We start from the raw sequence: 14,765 nt of genomic DNA, 5'->3' as shown, positions 1-14,765 counted from the left end.
GCGCAGCTGGGAGGCTGTGATAGCACAGCTGCTCTGCCAGAAATCTTCAGTCTACATTTTGTTATGTCCACAGTCAGTGCCTGCAGCTAATCGCCCACCTCCCCCAGCTCCAGGGCAGGAGAGGCTGTAGCAGAAAGAAGCTTTCAGACTTGCCATAAAAATGGTCGCTTGCCCACTGAGTAACATTTTGAGTGAGTATCACCTGGCCTTGGAGCGTATGGTTGCTCCACTCCGTGGTGAATGAGCCGCTCCTCTCCATGCAAGAGGAGCTGCAGAGGCATAAATCAAGGTAAAACTTTACTGACCTTAGCCAGTATCTTCACTTAGAATCATGGAAACACAGAACTGTTTGTGTTGGAACGGACCCCCAGAGGCCGTCCAGTCCAAGCCCTGCAGTGCACAGGGACACCCGCAGCTCCATCAGTGCCCACAGCCCATCCCATCTGACCTTGGCTGCCTGCAGGGACGGGGCACTGCCACCTCTGTGCACCCCGTGCCAGTTCAAGGATGCGCTCAATCCCACTGTTGATGTCACTGATGAAGATATTTAGCAGCACTGGTCCCAGTACTGACCCCTGAGGGACATCACCCATCACTTTGTGCCAGGCAACAGGAACATCTTGCTGTGCAGGGTCTTGTACAGAGATGTGTCTGGTGGAACAGACATCTCTTCCCAAGGTCCCAGAGGAATGTGGAAACCTTCTCAGAGGTGACCACCATGACACTACTCAAAATCTTCCCAGAGCAGCATGTTAAAAAGTCAGAGGAATATGTTAACAGTTTAATGATGATGAACTCAACCATGGTGTCAGTGGAGGCACTTTGTCTGCACTGGGCTAGCTCGGAAGGCTACACACATCCCCACTTATCTATTCTTCCAGCTTGCTTTTGTCCTTTAATAGCTATACCAAGTCAGAACCCAACCTGGGCAAAAAGCCAGCTTCTGCAGTTGGTGCAGACTGCTGGGGACAGAATACACTGCAAAACTCAATGCTGAAGTTACAGTTATTTGAATCACTGCTCTCTGAGACATAAACTCTTTCCAGAGCCTTTCAGTCTGAACAACATCTGGCCTATAATTCCAGAAGGTCTTACCAGTGAAGTCACTGGCAGCTTGCTACCAAGGTGCTGGGATGGCGCTGCGTGCCATCAGCAAGCAGTTGTTTCCACTGTCCTCTGCTGTATGAAGGACCGCCACTTGCAGCAGCTCGCTCATCCCAGAGCAAGGCAGGACCTGGCATGAGTCAGGTGGAGATTTCTGGGTGCAAAGGGGACCAGGTCCTAGGGAGACCCCTATGTGGCAGAGGCCCCTGGGGCAGGATGGGGGCTGGTACCTATGCAGGCAGTGACACCGGAGCAGCAGCCCTGCACCGCCCGCTGCCTCGGAGCGAGAGGGCTCCTGCCGTGCTCCTGGAAGATCTGCAGTTGGCCCTGAGCATGCCCCAGATGGTTTAATGCCAGGGTGTTTGCACACAGCTCTGCCATTTAATGGGGAGAGAACACATAGCTGATCCCAGCTGAAGCCATGCACTAAAATGCTGACAGATTGTTTGTCGAGACACAAACATTGGCAAATGGCCCTACTTGCCATATACTTAGAGTCAAGACAGAGAGGGAGGGAACCGAAGAACAGAGTTATCTGGCAGTAACTGAGAGTCATCAAAGAGCAGTTTGCTGTATGCTGGGAGGAGGGAAGGAATTAAGTTCCCTTTTCCAAATGGCTGTGTTGGGATTCCCGGCTTCTTACGAGATTGGGGATGATGGGGACAGCTGGGCACACTCTTCACACAGCACAAGTTGGATGATGGAGCATCCCACCTGTCCGGCCAGGAGCAGCTCTTTGCGTCCAGCAGCACTTCTCCAAAGGGAGCCATCAGCATCTCAGGTGTGCCAGAGACCTCTCCCAGCAGGAGATGTGGCATATGGAAAAGCCAGCTCCCAGGCACTGGGATGGCATGGCTGCAGAAAGGTTCCTGCAGGCACAGTAGGAGCTGGTGCTCATAGCCATCAGACTGGGAAAAGCATAAGCGTTGCTCCATGGCGATCTAGTTGTCTTCAGTTTACAAGCTTTTGTCTCTCATATGATCCCACAAAATTTGGAGAAACTTTTAAACCTAACAGTTAATCTACCTGGGCCTCAAATTCAACATGACTTCTGTGAACAAGGAATCTTGCCCTTCCAGGAGTTCTGCTGAATTCTTCTGATGGCAATAGGTCAGGGAGGAGGGTACCCAGAGAAAGGAAAACAGGGCCTGTGTGGGTGGAACACAAAGGAAGAAGGAGCACGAGTGAGGGAAGGATCATCTGGGAAGACATGCACATGCAGCAGATAGTAAGGAAGTTTTTATTTGCATGGTCACACACCAAGGCAGCCTGATGTTAAAGGTGTCATAGAATCACAGAACCATTTGTGTTGGAAGGGACCCCCAGAGGCCGTCTAGTCCAAGCCCTGCAGTGCACAGGGACACCACAGCTCCATCAGTGCCCAGAGCCCATCCCGTCTGACCTTGGCTGCCTGCAGGGACGGGGCACCGCCACCTCCCTGGGTGACTTGTGCCAATCTGTAGTTTAAATTACCACTAATGGTCACCTCAGAAAGCAAGGTAGAAGACGGATGGAAGAGAATGGGGACAGTCTGATTTCAGCTCAAGGTTCAGTGAATGGGAAAACCTTCTCTTGTGATTTGATTCTCTGCTTCAAGTACCTTCATCAGATGACAAGGTGCTGGAGACTGTCCCTTCTACCAAGCTCCTGCAAGAGACATGTCGGGAGGAAGAGGAAGATGTGTCCTCGCAGAGAGCAGGGCTGTTTCTCACCCCAATGCCAACACCCCAGCAGCACCCTGCTTCCCCCCCCTCCCCCCCCCCCGTCCTGCCCCCCCGCAGCTCACGCATGCCGACTGCCGGCTGCTGCCCCGCTGAGCACAGCCTCTCCCCGTGCCCTGGGAGGGGGAGCGGGCTGCGAACAGAAACGCCTTGCGTCAGCGCGATCCTTCTGACCCGACCCCCCACCCGAGACTTCTCTCGAGATTAAACTCATCTCGCTGATGCTGAACTCTTGCTGCCGCTCTCGACCCCTATCTCCCCGCTTCAGAGCCGCCCACGTGAAGGCAGGGGGTGTCTCTCTGCAGCCCTGCGTGTGACCCCCCCCGCCGTCCCTCGCTCCCCAGCAGCTCCATCACTCCTGCGACGTGCGGGCTCTCGGCTCCCAGCGGACCCCGTCTCTTAGCAACGTGGTGCCCGGGAGGCAGATGCTGCGCACGCGGCTGCTCCGTGCGTGCGTGGGGCTGTGCGCAGGGCAGAGGGCAGCTGCTGCTTGCGGGGAGGGGGCTGCGTGCCCCCACCTCTTTGTTACCCAGCCCTGGGATGGGAAGGGTGCAGGGGGGAGTGTGGGAGGTATGCACGGGGCCAAATCAGTGACCACTGCCCCATGTTTCGAGGCCTTGGAGTGAGCCCAGAGAAGGGCACGGAGCTGTAAGGGGTCTGGAGCACCACTCCTATGGGGAGCAGCAGGGAACGGGGGCTGTTCAGTCTGGAGAAGAGGAGGTGCAGGGGGGACCTCATTGCTCTCTGCAACTCCATGATAATGACAAGGGGGGGGCAGCCTCTGCTCCCAGGTAACAGAGATGAGAGGTGGTGGCTTCATGTTGTGCCCGGGAGGTTCAGGTTGGATATTAGGAAACATTTCTTCTCTGAAAGAGTGATAATGCATTGGCATGGGCTGCCAAGGAGGTGGTGGAGGGACCGACCCTGGAGGAGTTCCCTATAAGGGGCACGGTCAGTGGTGGGTGGGCTGGGGTTGGCCTCGGTGATGTCAGAGGTCTTTTCCAACCCTAATGATTCTATGATTCAGTGTCCAGGCAGTGTGCTCCGATGGCAGCTTGCAGAGCTCAGGTGCCTCTGGGAAGCAGCAGCACCTCGGGGCTGCACTAACACTGTCTCACGGCCGGCAGGGCTCTGAGAAGGACTTGCACTCCCGTGCCTTATGCGAGCTGTGGGGATGAGCATAGGATCGCGCCAGCCCCGTCACCGGGTGCGGCCACGCTGTGAGCACTGCTGCTGGCGTCAGGGCCGTGCGGCGCGGCCGCCGCGGACCTGAGAGGCCGCCTCTGCGCCGCGGCCGCCAGGGGGCGCCAAAGCGCGGCGGCGGCGGGCCGGGAGCGGCGGCGGGAGCTCCGTACGGGCAGCGCCGGGGCCGGGACGCGCGGAGCGGCGCCCAATGGCGCGGAGGGACACGGAGCCCCACGGGAGGCGCGGACGTTGGCGGCGGGGTGAGTGCGCGGCCCGGGACAACGGAGCTCGGGGCGGGCGGAGCGGAGCCGACGGAGTGGGGGGCGGCGTGCCCCGAACCGCCCCTCGCAGCTCCGTCCGGCCGCGGCCCGGGACGGGTTGGTGAGCACGAGGCGTGGGCTCAGCGAGCCGCTGCTGTCCCCGGAGCTCCCGCCCTGGGGCGTGTTCGCCCGTGATGCTTTCGGGCCTCGCCAGGTGTCCCAGCTGGCGGCGCTGTCAGGGCCGGGGTTGCCGTGCGGAGCTCTTCTCGTGCCCGGCTCCCTGCACCGCGCTGCCGGCCCCTGCGGGTGGTGCTCGCGGGGGCGGCGCTGGGCTCGCTTAGGACCGGGCACCGCTCCTGGTCGCGGCTCTGCGTCTGCTTTCGCTTCTTCGCTGGCAGGTAATGGAAGGCGATATCTGAACATTCGATAAGCTCGGTTCCTTTTCCTAATACTTTTTTTTGCTAAAGTAAAGTGAGGTTGCCCCACACCAGCTGTGGTTGCTCGGGGTCCTACCTGTGGCCTCGGGCACCTCCAAGGATGGGGCACCTGCAGCTCTCCAGGCGGCTGTGGTTGGCAGCGGGATGGGCTCAGGTACCCCTGTGCTGGAGTTGGGGGCCCGACGGGTCTCGTACCCCTGGCTGCACGGAGAGAGGCTGCTGTGGTCCCCCCAGCTGGCTGTGGCCCACCCATGGCTGGTGGTTCCAGGCCACTTTTGGCCTGAATTGAAAGGAACACACCGCATCTGGCAGAGAGAGCCCAGCTCTAACAAGCTCACAGTTTTCTGCATAGGAAAGTTCCCCGCAATCCTGGATGGTTTCCTGCCGCCTCCTTTGAGCAGCGACAATCAGGGAACAGTGTTTTGAACTCTGTCCTGAGACCTAGTGCTCTGGGTTTCCGTTCCAGCATGAGATCCTAAGCCAAAAAAACTGCCTGTTCTGCCAAGGGCAACACAAAGCCTGGCCCTGGAGCAGCCGGTCAGCAGTGTGGCATTAACTCCTCTGCAAAACGCAGCCAGGCCCCTTTGAAGTGCCTGCTATCTGTAGCCTTTTCCTTCTTGTTTCTTCTTTAAAGAGCCATCACGCCTGGTGCAGCCACAGCCTGCTGACTGGTGCTGGGTTGCAGAGCTTTTGAAGATGCTAACACAGGTGCAGCGCTGACGGTCCTTGGCCGTGTCCTCTGAACAGTGCCCTGTGTGGGCTGGGAACGTGGCTGGGCAAGGCACTGGGGCTCACGAAGCAGAGGTAGGGAGGCTTGGGCACAGTGTGAGGGCTGTCCTAGGGAGAGGGGGAGCCACTCTTCTCGGGGAACGCCTGTCCCAGCTGCAGCCCTGAAGATACTCATGCCTGCTCCTTCGGTGTTTGCATGGACAAGCTGTCTCCTCTGTGTTTGCTCCTGCTGTGGTGACCAGATGTCCTACTCTTTAGCGATGTTGTCCTACTTTCAAGTAGGTTAATCTATTTTTGCCTGGCCCAGAGTGTTGGACCGTCCTTTGCCGTGACTTTGCCTTTCTGTGTGTCCTGCGCCTGGTAGAAGATCTGCAGGTCACGATCCTGAGCAGCACGTGAGGTTCTCCTTTGGTCTGTGTCCTGGGGAAGCACGTCTGGCCTTGCACAGCTGTCAGCCTGCTTGCTGGCATGAGAGGTGCCTGCACGCTGGGTGTCCGTGCCTGCCTTCTGCATTAAGTGCTGGAGGACCTCAGAGGGATGGGTCGTGCTTCCAATTTGCTCTCAGGACCTGAGTGTCCTCTGGCCATTGTGTGGCACTGGTTTTTCTTGTTTGCATGCCTAGTCTTCAAGTGGCTGTGCTCCCAGGATCTGGAAGAACCATGAGAGCTGGGAAGGAAAGAAGGACTCGTGGGGCCACAAGTGAGGCTGGAGCCTTGGCCTGTAACTGGAAACTGAAGGCAGGTCGAAGCCTAGACACTGCAGGGAATGACCTTACATTTCACAAGCCTTGCTCTGGAAATAGCTCGTCTTTGGTGTGCAAGCCCCTACTAATGCTGATCTGTCACTGGCTCTTCCTCACCACTTGTTTTGCTTGAAGTTAAAACCTGTAGATTCTTGCTCATGCTAGCAATGACACAATGAAGTCTGCACTGCAATGGGTCTCCAAGCAACCCATGTGTCCTGGAAGGGCTGAAAAGGTATGGTCATGAAAAAAGACCACGAAGCTGAGCTCCCCTGCAAGACAGCGGTACTGCGGCAGGGCTGGGGTGAGGGGGTGAGCATCCAGGGTGGAAGCTGAGTGCTGATGAGCTTTGGACCATGTCTGTGGTTTATTTATGGCCTGCCAAACAATCTCAGGCAGTCAGTGAGGGTTAAGGCATCTCCTGTCCCGGATTGACAGTACAGATCCAATTAGGCATGAAAGCCTCTAATTATTTGTCCCGAATTGCTCTGGTGGTAACCAAGGCTCTGCTATCTCCTTCCTTTGTCTGTGTCCCAGCTGGAAATACCCCAGTGTCCCCGCATCTAGAGCAGCAAGCGTGGTGTGCGAGCGGAGTCAGCACAACCTAATCAGAGGAGACAGGCCGTGAGTTAATGAGGAGATGGACCTGCTTCGTTAACTTTAGGGAACTCTCTAAGCCCCGTCTTGACAAAGGACTGAGGTTATGTGTGGCTGAGATAAGACCCATATGATGGTGGCTGTGGTGGGAGCTGGGTGGAGAGGCTGTGCCACAGGGAGGGAGGGGACGGCTGGCATAAGGGGTTGGTAAGCGGAATTGTGCAAGGCAGGCGTGCTCCTCTCAAATGGAAGGCTGGACACCTTTTGAAGCAAAAATGTATACAAATAATATCTGTCTCCTGTGTGAGGGGTCAGCTGAGTGTTTCTGCTGTTCTTTCCAGGTCACAGGGTCTCAAAAAATGGGTGTTCTGCCATGTTGAAGTGCTGCCCGAAGGCACGCCGTGCCCTTGTTCGCAGTTTCCACGCTCAGGATTTCTCTTTGTGTAGGCAGTTCTGCAGGCAGAGCCTTCTGCTTGCACTGTGCCCTGGAGGAGGGGATGCAGGGACAGTCCTGAGGGTGCCCACCTTGGGGATGCATCCCTGGTGGCCGTGCAGATGGAGCACCGTGACCGAGCATGATGCTTCTCCTTGACTTCCAACCAAGAGACATGCAACCTGTCTCTGCCAAGGAAAGTGCCTGTCCAGCAAGGCTAGGAAGCAGCTGACACATCCTTCAAACTTCTTAGTGTCCTTCCACCGTGGGCCAGAGGTGTGTGTGCCAAGTTCAGAGCAGAGAGCTTCCTCCATGCAAATGGGGACGAGGAGGGTGGGCTCTTAAAGCACAAAAACTGTTTCTTTTCCGCCCACTTAGAAAGTGGAGCTATTGAATTTTAAGCAGCGAAGACAAAACTGCCGAAGAAGCCTCTTCTGTGCTTGCCTGGTGAAGTCACTAGTCGCAGTGGTGGGGGATCCAGGAAGATGCCAGAAGTTGGCCTTATTAATGAGTCTGTTGTTGTCTGCTCTAGTTTGTTGGTCTTCTCTGTGGGAGACAGTTTGTCAAAGCGACAGCTCTTTTCCCTGCAGAAGCTTCCCCTCAGCTCCCCGCGGGCAGGTCAGGCCGTTCCTCACTGCGTGGCTGCAGTTCCTAGAGGGAGCTCTGGTGCTGGCATCACCGGCTGGGCCCAGGAGCTCTGGGTCCATCGCTCTGGTACATGAGTTCTGCACAGGACCTTCAGCATCCAGCAAAACAGCTCTGCAGTTGCTTCTGTCTGCGCACCCCTGTTTCCCGTCCCAAGCTCAGAGGCATCAGGCTCTCTTGTCTGCATTTTTCTCCTTGAACCACTTAGTTTTAAAGTAGAGCAATTATCTCCCTTCAGAAAGGAGCTTATTCTTTCCAATCTAGGGCAGTTTGACAGCACAGCAATCCATGCAGCTCTCTTTGGGAGCACGATTGCATTCCCAGCGTGGTGCCACATAGCCATGCTCACAGGGAACGAGGTCACATCAGGGCTTAGGATGAGCTTGGGCCATGGGCTCCAGCCTGGCCCCTTGGCAGCAGTGTCATCAATGATCCCAAGGCTGAATTCTGCCAATGCTTCCCAGCCTCCATAGCCAAGCCTTGCACCACATGGGCTCTCTAGATGGAGAAGCTTACCTTGTCTGTGGATCTATGTGATAAAATAGCAGAGATCTTCAGTTTTTGCCTATGGATGTATCAACAAGGGATAGACCTGCTGGGCTGGCATTGGCTCTGGGACGAGTCCTGAACTCATAGAGTCCCAGCAGCCCAGAATGGTTTGGTTTGGAAGGCATCTCAAAGATTGCTTAGTTCCAATGCCTGTGCTGTGGGGAAGGACCAGCTTTTACGTAGGTCACTGCTCACAGAAGCTTCTCCAACCTGCTCCTGAAGTCCCTGCCCATCTCTCATACATCTTTCACAATACTGGAAGTTTACTATGATTTGGGGTATGTTATTACTTCTGGAATTAAATAGTGAACATCAGCAGGACCCTTTTCAGAAGCTTGTTGTAGTGATAAGCTCAGTAATGGAGCAGATTCTGCCAGCATCAGCTGCCACGCTGGCGGCGGTGGGGAAGGTTTACCTCCTCACATTATGTAGATCTCCTAATCTCCTCCGTCTTGGGATCCTTCTGCTGTCTCACAAGTCTACATCCTGCTGTTGTTTAATTAAAGAATAAGCAGAAAGGTATTCTCAAGGAAAATGAAGCTGTTTTATTCTTCATGTGTCCTTGATGTCCTTCTGACGTCTTGTCTGAGTACAACAGCTTTAAGCCCTGAATCTGAATGTGTGTCTTGCAAAGCCCATCATGTTAATTGAGAACAAAGCCACGAAACTATCCAGTCCAGCAGCCTGGCCGTGATGTCAGAGAGGAATGATGCATTTTTTCCCCCTTCACCACCAGTGGTCTGTGAGGCTCAGGTGATGTGGCTGCAGCTCATGTTCAGTTTCATCTTTTGAGCTTTGTGTTCCTGTGCTAAGTCAGCTGCAGCAGAAGTCACAGCCCTTACTGTGCTGTGATGTATGGGCAGGAGAACCAATGACAGGTCTACACAGTGCGTCCAAAGTCACGTGGAAAGGTGGCATTAATGGTTATTTTCAGCGTAGCAGAGAAGTTGAAGAGGAGCAAGCTAACTAAAAGCTGGAGGCCAGAAGTATAAGACACACCTTTCTAACAGAGAGTATTTAACCCTGCGCACAACACCAGGTTACTTGTCTTCCAGCTGAGCATTTTGGCCTTTCAGTGATGCTGGAGCTGTATCGTACAAGTTGGGGACCTGCCGAGGAATCCCAGGTGAGCTCTCAGGCACCACGAAATACATCTGTCTGGGCTTGAGGAACCTCAAGATGCTAGAGCATTCCTAGGGAGGAGGAGGACAGAGTCTCCATATTGCTTGAGTCAGCAGAGCTGCTGTATCCAGTGGCTTTGAGCGAGTCATGGAAAAAATGGAAGGAAAATTATTCGACGTTGGACTTCCTGAATGTTTTCCATTAAAACACTGTGAAGTACCATCATCTTCTGGCCCACCCCAGGTGGCTGATTCAAGCCGAGCTCTGGAAGTCCTCAGGGTGGGACCCAAGGCCCAAACTTCCATGGCCACCCTGTTAGTGGATCACTTTGGATTTAAGGTACGGCCCAAATGAGGAGGCGTTTCCCATGCAGGACAGACAGACCGGGAGGAATGAGGCTTGGTTGCTTTGGACTTCCCTGCAGAAGTGGCCAGTCTTCCCCCCGCAGCTCATAAGACCCCAGCTGCATGCAGCGTGCAGCCCACCAGCATTGCACGCTGAATTACTCCATTGCTGTGGAACAAATGCAGTGGCGCAGATCCAGCCATGGCTTTGCTAATACCTGGAGGCAGGTTGCTGTCAGTCTCTTGCTTGACGTCTGCCATCTATAGCATCTTTGACCAAGGCAAGGAGCGTTCGTGGATTAAGCTCTGCTACACTCCTACACTGGGTAAACTCAGTGGCATTATGTATTTGTCATACTGGAAACTGACATTTGCAGAGGTGAAGTGAGTTGGTGAGGGTCTTTGTGGGAGCCAGAGCTGTGGGGAGGGAGAGGAGGAGAGCTCAGGAACGCCATCAGGCCACACTGAAACGGGCCGTGTTGTGCCCTGAGAACACCTGCCCAGTACTGGGCCTAATGGGAGACAGCAAGGATTGAACCCGATGTCCCATGAGATTGCTCTTCTTTTGTGCCCTGGTTTACCAGTGGACACCTCTTCCATTTTGCGTATAACGCAACCGATTGTATAAATATTTAGTCTCCCTGTTGGGAACATTAATTATAAATAGACACGAAGCTTCTGAAAGCTGCCTGTAGGTCTGGACACCCAATTTCCATTAATTTTAATGAGATCCAGACATCCAAATCCCATTTGTTGGCCTTGAGCATCTCGAGCAGGAGCCAACGCCCCACCAGCTTGGATTTGCAAAAACACGACAAATGCTGCAGATCCCCAAGTTGCCCTCGTGCTGTGCCATTGTTCTCCACTGAGGATGGCTGGCTGGGTGCTTCAGAAGTATTCATAATAAGTTCATTTAATCCATCCTGCTAGTGCTCTTCCTCTGCCTTCCGCCGGCACTCTGAGCCAGCCCCCAGCCTGCGCGGTTTTTGACGGGGAGGCTTTGATGCTTGAAAATGGCAGCTGCGCAGAGCAGGTCTGAACGGAATGATTGAATTATCTGACTGATTAAAAATGTGCTGCAGTTTGGAAGATCTGACGGCGAATATTCGCTTCGGTGGCTGACTTGGGAGAGGGTGCATGCACAGCGTGTGTGTGTGTGTGTGTGTGCATTACAAAGGAGGAATGTGACAGGCACCCAGAGCTGCCTGCAACGGCAGCTTCTTAAGCTCAGCATCCTTCCCAAAGCTCCAAATCTTCTGCTGATGCTCGGCAAAAGCTAAAACTCAGGGTGATTGTGGAGGTAATGATTACCTAGATAGACGTCAGCGGTGGTTTAGGAAATGGAAATCAAGTTAAAAAGTAGAGCAGGCTGGGAACTACTTGCCTGCTTCCATGCTCCGTGTGAACCTGTGGCTGAGGAATGATAAGCTGCTGCTGAAGCACAGCTCCCGTACCCTGGGCAGTGGATGTGCCCGGTGAGAAGGGCTGTGGCGCTGTGAGGATGGAGGCAGGGTGTCTGTGGCCTCGCTGTTGCCAGTGATGGAGCTACAGCTGTGCTGGTGCATGAGGGGCAGCAGCTGCCTCTCCAGGCGTATCTCAGCTTCCTCCCCAGTCCCCATGCAGTGAATTGTCCCTTCCTGGTGCCTCACCGAAATTCAGCACCGCTAGAACTTAAGCAGAACATCTTGAAGTGAAAGAACAAAGATACAATGTAAAATTAACATTCGTTAATGAATTGTATTTTATCAGCTCAAGCTGTTGACACATTGGTGGGAGAGTTTTATACAGGAAAAAAAATAAAAAGAAGTTGTGAAGGTTGTAACTGTAGTTCTTCATTGCAAAATTGATTTTTTCTTAAGTTAACTGCTCTTCATCTCTACTTGCAGGAGATTACTATCTTCTTCTGCCTCCCTGCTCAAAAGAGACGAGGCATTAGGCTATAGCTAATTGCTTCATCAGAAATAATTTTGGTTTGGTCTCAGTGCAGCCACCCAACGAGTTGTTCTTTGACCCTTTCTGCTGCACTCACTGCGGTGACATTCACTGTCTGTGATGGCTTCAGCCACATCGCTTTGTGCTCCCCATCCCAGTCCCAGTGGTCATTTCAGCAAGATAAGTGCTACACCCTCAGAGCCCCAAGGGCACTCGTAGCTCGTGTCATTCTGTGTGTCATCTCCCCATCAGCTCTGCACAGTGCCCTTCTTATTGGATCTGCCGTGGCAAGCAGGGCTGTACTGAGCAGGGAGGATCCCCTGCGTGGCTGGAGCCTTCGTGCAGTGCAGCATCCTACTGGCTGTGGGAGCCCCACACCCTCAGCACTTCTGCTCCCCATCTCTCCCAGCCAGGTCCCAGCTCCTGTGTTTGTGGAACCTCAGATCACTTACATGTCCCTTCCCACTGTTTTCAAGCTTTCACTCATAGACAATAGAATGTAAATCAAGTTTATCATTCCAGAATTGGCTTTTACTCTTTCTTCCTCGATTTGAAATCTTTGAACATTAGAGCCAGAGTTCCTAGGCTGGATTCAGACTGACGACCTCCGTGTGTCTTAAGGGTGCTGACAGGTAGCTGGACCAACATCACCAGTGGGTAGAAAGGAGATGGTGCTGTTGTGGTGTACATCGATGCCACGTGCTTGGGTCACAGCCTGCCAGCTCCTGCCAGAGGGCTGGACACACAGCTTCCCAAAACAGCTTCAGACCAAAGCGAAAGAAAATCCATGTTTGCAGAACGGCTCTTCAGCCTCAGGCACTGAAGTTGCAGCACTTGTGCTGCTGCCAATAGCGTGGCCCCCGAGCTTCTAAAAGTGATGGGTGATAATTTTCTGTTATCAAAAGTGTTGCGGTGAATGAGTATAACTCCATATCAGACCTCAGTCTAACAGATAAAGGTGAATTGATTACTGAACTCAGAATTAATGGTTGCTTAAATGACCTAATTGTGTTTGTTATGAGCCTAATGTAAATCCTGAATTGATGACACATGCAAGGCACTGAAGAGTGGTCAGTTTTCCTAAGATGAGAACAAGAAATGGTTGGTGAAGAACTTGAACAGAATAACTTGTGATAAAGAAGGGTTGTTAGGAGAACAGATAGAAGCTGTCTTCTCTCCAGCATGCACAGGATTTTGCAGTTATCAGAGATATTCTGAGCTAACAGTCTGTCATTGTTAAGGAAGACAAAAGCAGCAATAATAATAGTAATAATAAAAAAAGAACAACGGAAAAAGCGAGGATTTGGTAATAAAAGCTATGAATTAACTGTTACGTGATGCAGAGAACTGGAAGGCTAACTGGAAAGAGCAGTGAATGGAAATTATTTTTACTAGTGTTAAGAACTATGAGTGAGCATGCATATATGTACATTTATATGCGTGTATGTCCAGGAGAAAATAAATGCTGCAGGTTGTTGTGGGTATCAGAGCCCTCTGCAGCACCCAGTGGGGCTGGAGCTGCCTCCCCTCCCATCTGGCTGCATCACAGTGACTGGCACTGAGAGTTGGTGAGTCCAGCTGGAAGTACAGGGGATCTGCTGTGAAAAAACGGCCGTGGGAGGATGTGGAAGCAAAATCATTCCTGGGGACATGCAAACATTTGCAGTGTTTTCATAGAAAAAAAGTTGAGATGGCTGCACAGCCCCCAGAAGTGTCCTTGTGTGCTGTGAGTGCCATGAGCCAGGCACGGCTGGAAAGCTGCCTGTTGGAGGGATGCTGAGGCGTGGATGCTGAGTTGCAGCTAAGGTGCTTGAATTGCCAGGGGAGATCAGCAGGACCTGCATGCAGCGGGTGGGTGGGTCTGGCTTCTCCACACTGGTCAGAGAGCTTGTAGAGAGCTCGATTTTATCAGTGCATCCCATAGAGGTGCAGTGTCAGGACCACAGACTCCCATTGTTCACCCGATGCTTGCTGCCATCAGCCTGGCTGGAGTGTCCCATGCTGTGCAGAGTGCTGCCACTCAACTTCCACACCCGCTGTGTGGTCTGCAGCGTTCAGCTCTGCTGCCTGCAGTCCCTGTAATGCTCCCAGATGTGCTCCCATTGCTTGAGGCTTGAGGGGTGGGTCCGGTGTCGGCGTGGAGGGAAGGTGGCCCCTCCCAGAGTCTGCTCCCACAGAGCCCACGTCACAGCTGGCAAGCAGCATCTGCACTGTTCATATGCAGGGCAGCTGGACAGCTTGTCCAACATCATTATAGTTAAGGAGTTTTCTTAATTCTAAAAAATGTAATGACATATGCAGGGCACGTGACAGAGATTTGCAGACAGTCCAGAAAAGCTTGGGTTCTCTCTTACTGCAGTGCACTACAGCTGATATGGACAAGCCCAGCACGCCATGGGACGCGGGGAGGTTCCTCCCTGAGCCCAGCTGTCGGTGTGCTCATTGCCAGGAGCAGTGATTGATAACCCAGTTATATGCAGCCCCACTACTGCACGTATTCTTAGAAACTAGAGCCTCATTTTCTTGTGCTGCAAATGTTGCTTCTTAGGACTGGCTGCACAGAAATTGGATTTTGCTACTTGCCTTCAGACCTGAACCGTACAACAGGCTGATGAATATTGATCATGCTTGCTTTTTTTTTTTTTCCACTCTGTTAAAGCTCTCGAACCTGATAATTGGTAGATTATAAATACATTAGAATTGATCCGAGAGAGAAGCAGGACAGAGTTCTGTGATAGTGTGAGGGGAAGGAACCCAAGGGAGGTTAGCCTCATACCCAGACCTGTCCCCATCCATGATGCCCATGCCATGTGTCCCGTGCCATGTGTCCCTCCTGCTCAGATCTGTTCGTTCACACGTGGGTTTGTTGGACAACTCCTGGCCGTAGCTGCAGGGTGGCTCATTACATGGTTCATTACCACGGCCATCCCTGGCACACAAGCCCAGTGCTGTGCTGCAGATATCC

General features: G+C 53.2%; 1 protein-coding gene across 1 annotated transcript in view; it reads left to right on the top strand.

The window, feature by feature from the left end:
- The first annotated feature begins 4,109 nt into the window (after positions 1-4,109).
- The window catches only part of PSD2 (pleckstrin and Sec7 domain containing 2), a 72,260-nt gene continuing 61,604 nt past the window's right edge, over positions 4,110-14,765 (top strand). Inside the window, exon 1 of the mRNA XM_085236332.1 lies at positions 4,110-4,270. The gene's annotated coding sequence lies outside the window, so the exon portion shown is untranslated. The remainder of the gene's footprint in view (positions 4,271-14,765) is intronic.

This window comes from Meleagris gallopavo, chromosome 15 (genome assembly GCF_905368555.1).
Source record: "Meleagris gallopavo chromosome 15, MGAL_WU_HG_1.1, whole genome shotgun sequence".
NCBI classification, from domain to species: Eukaryota; Metazoa; Chordata; class Aves; order Galliformes; family Phasianidae; genus Meleagris; species Meleagris gallopavo.
The sequence above is the reverse complement of the archived record's forward strand: the minus strand, read 5'-3'. Positions and strand labels throughout refer to the sequence as shown.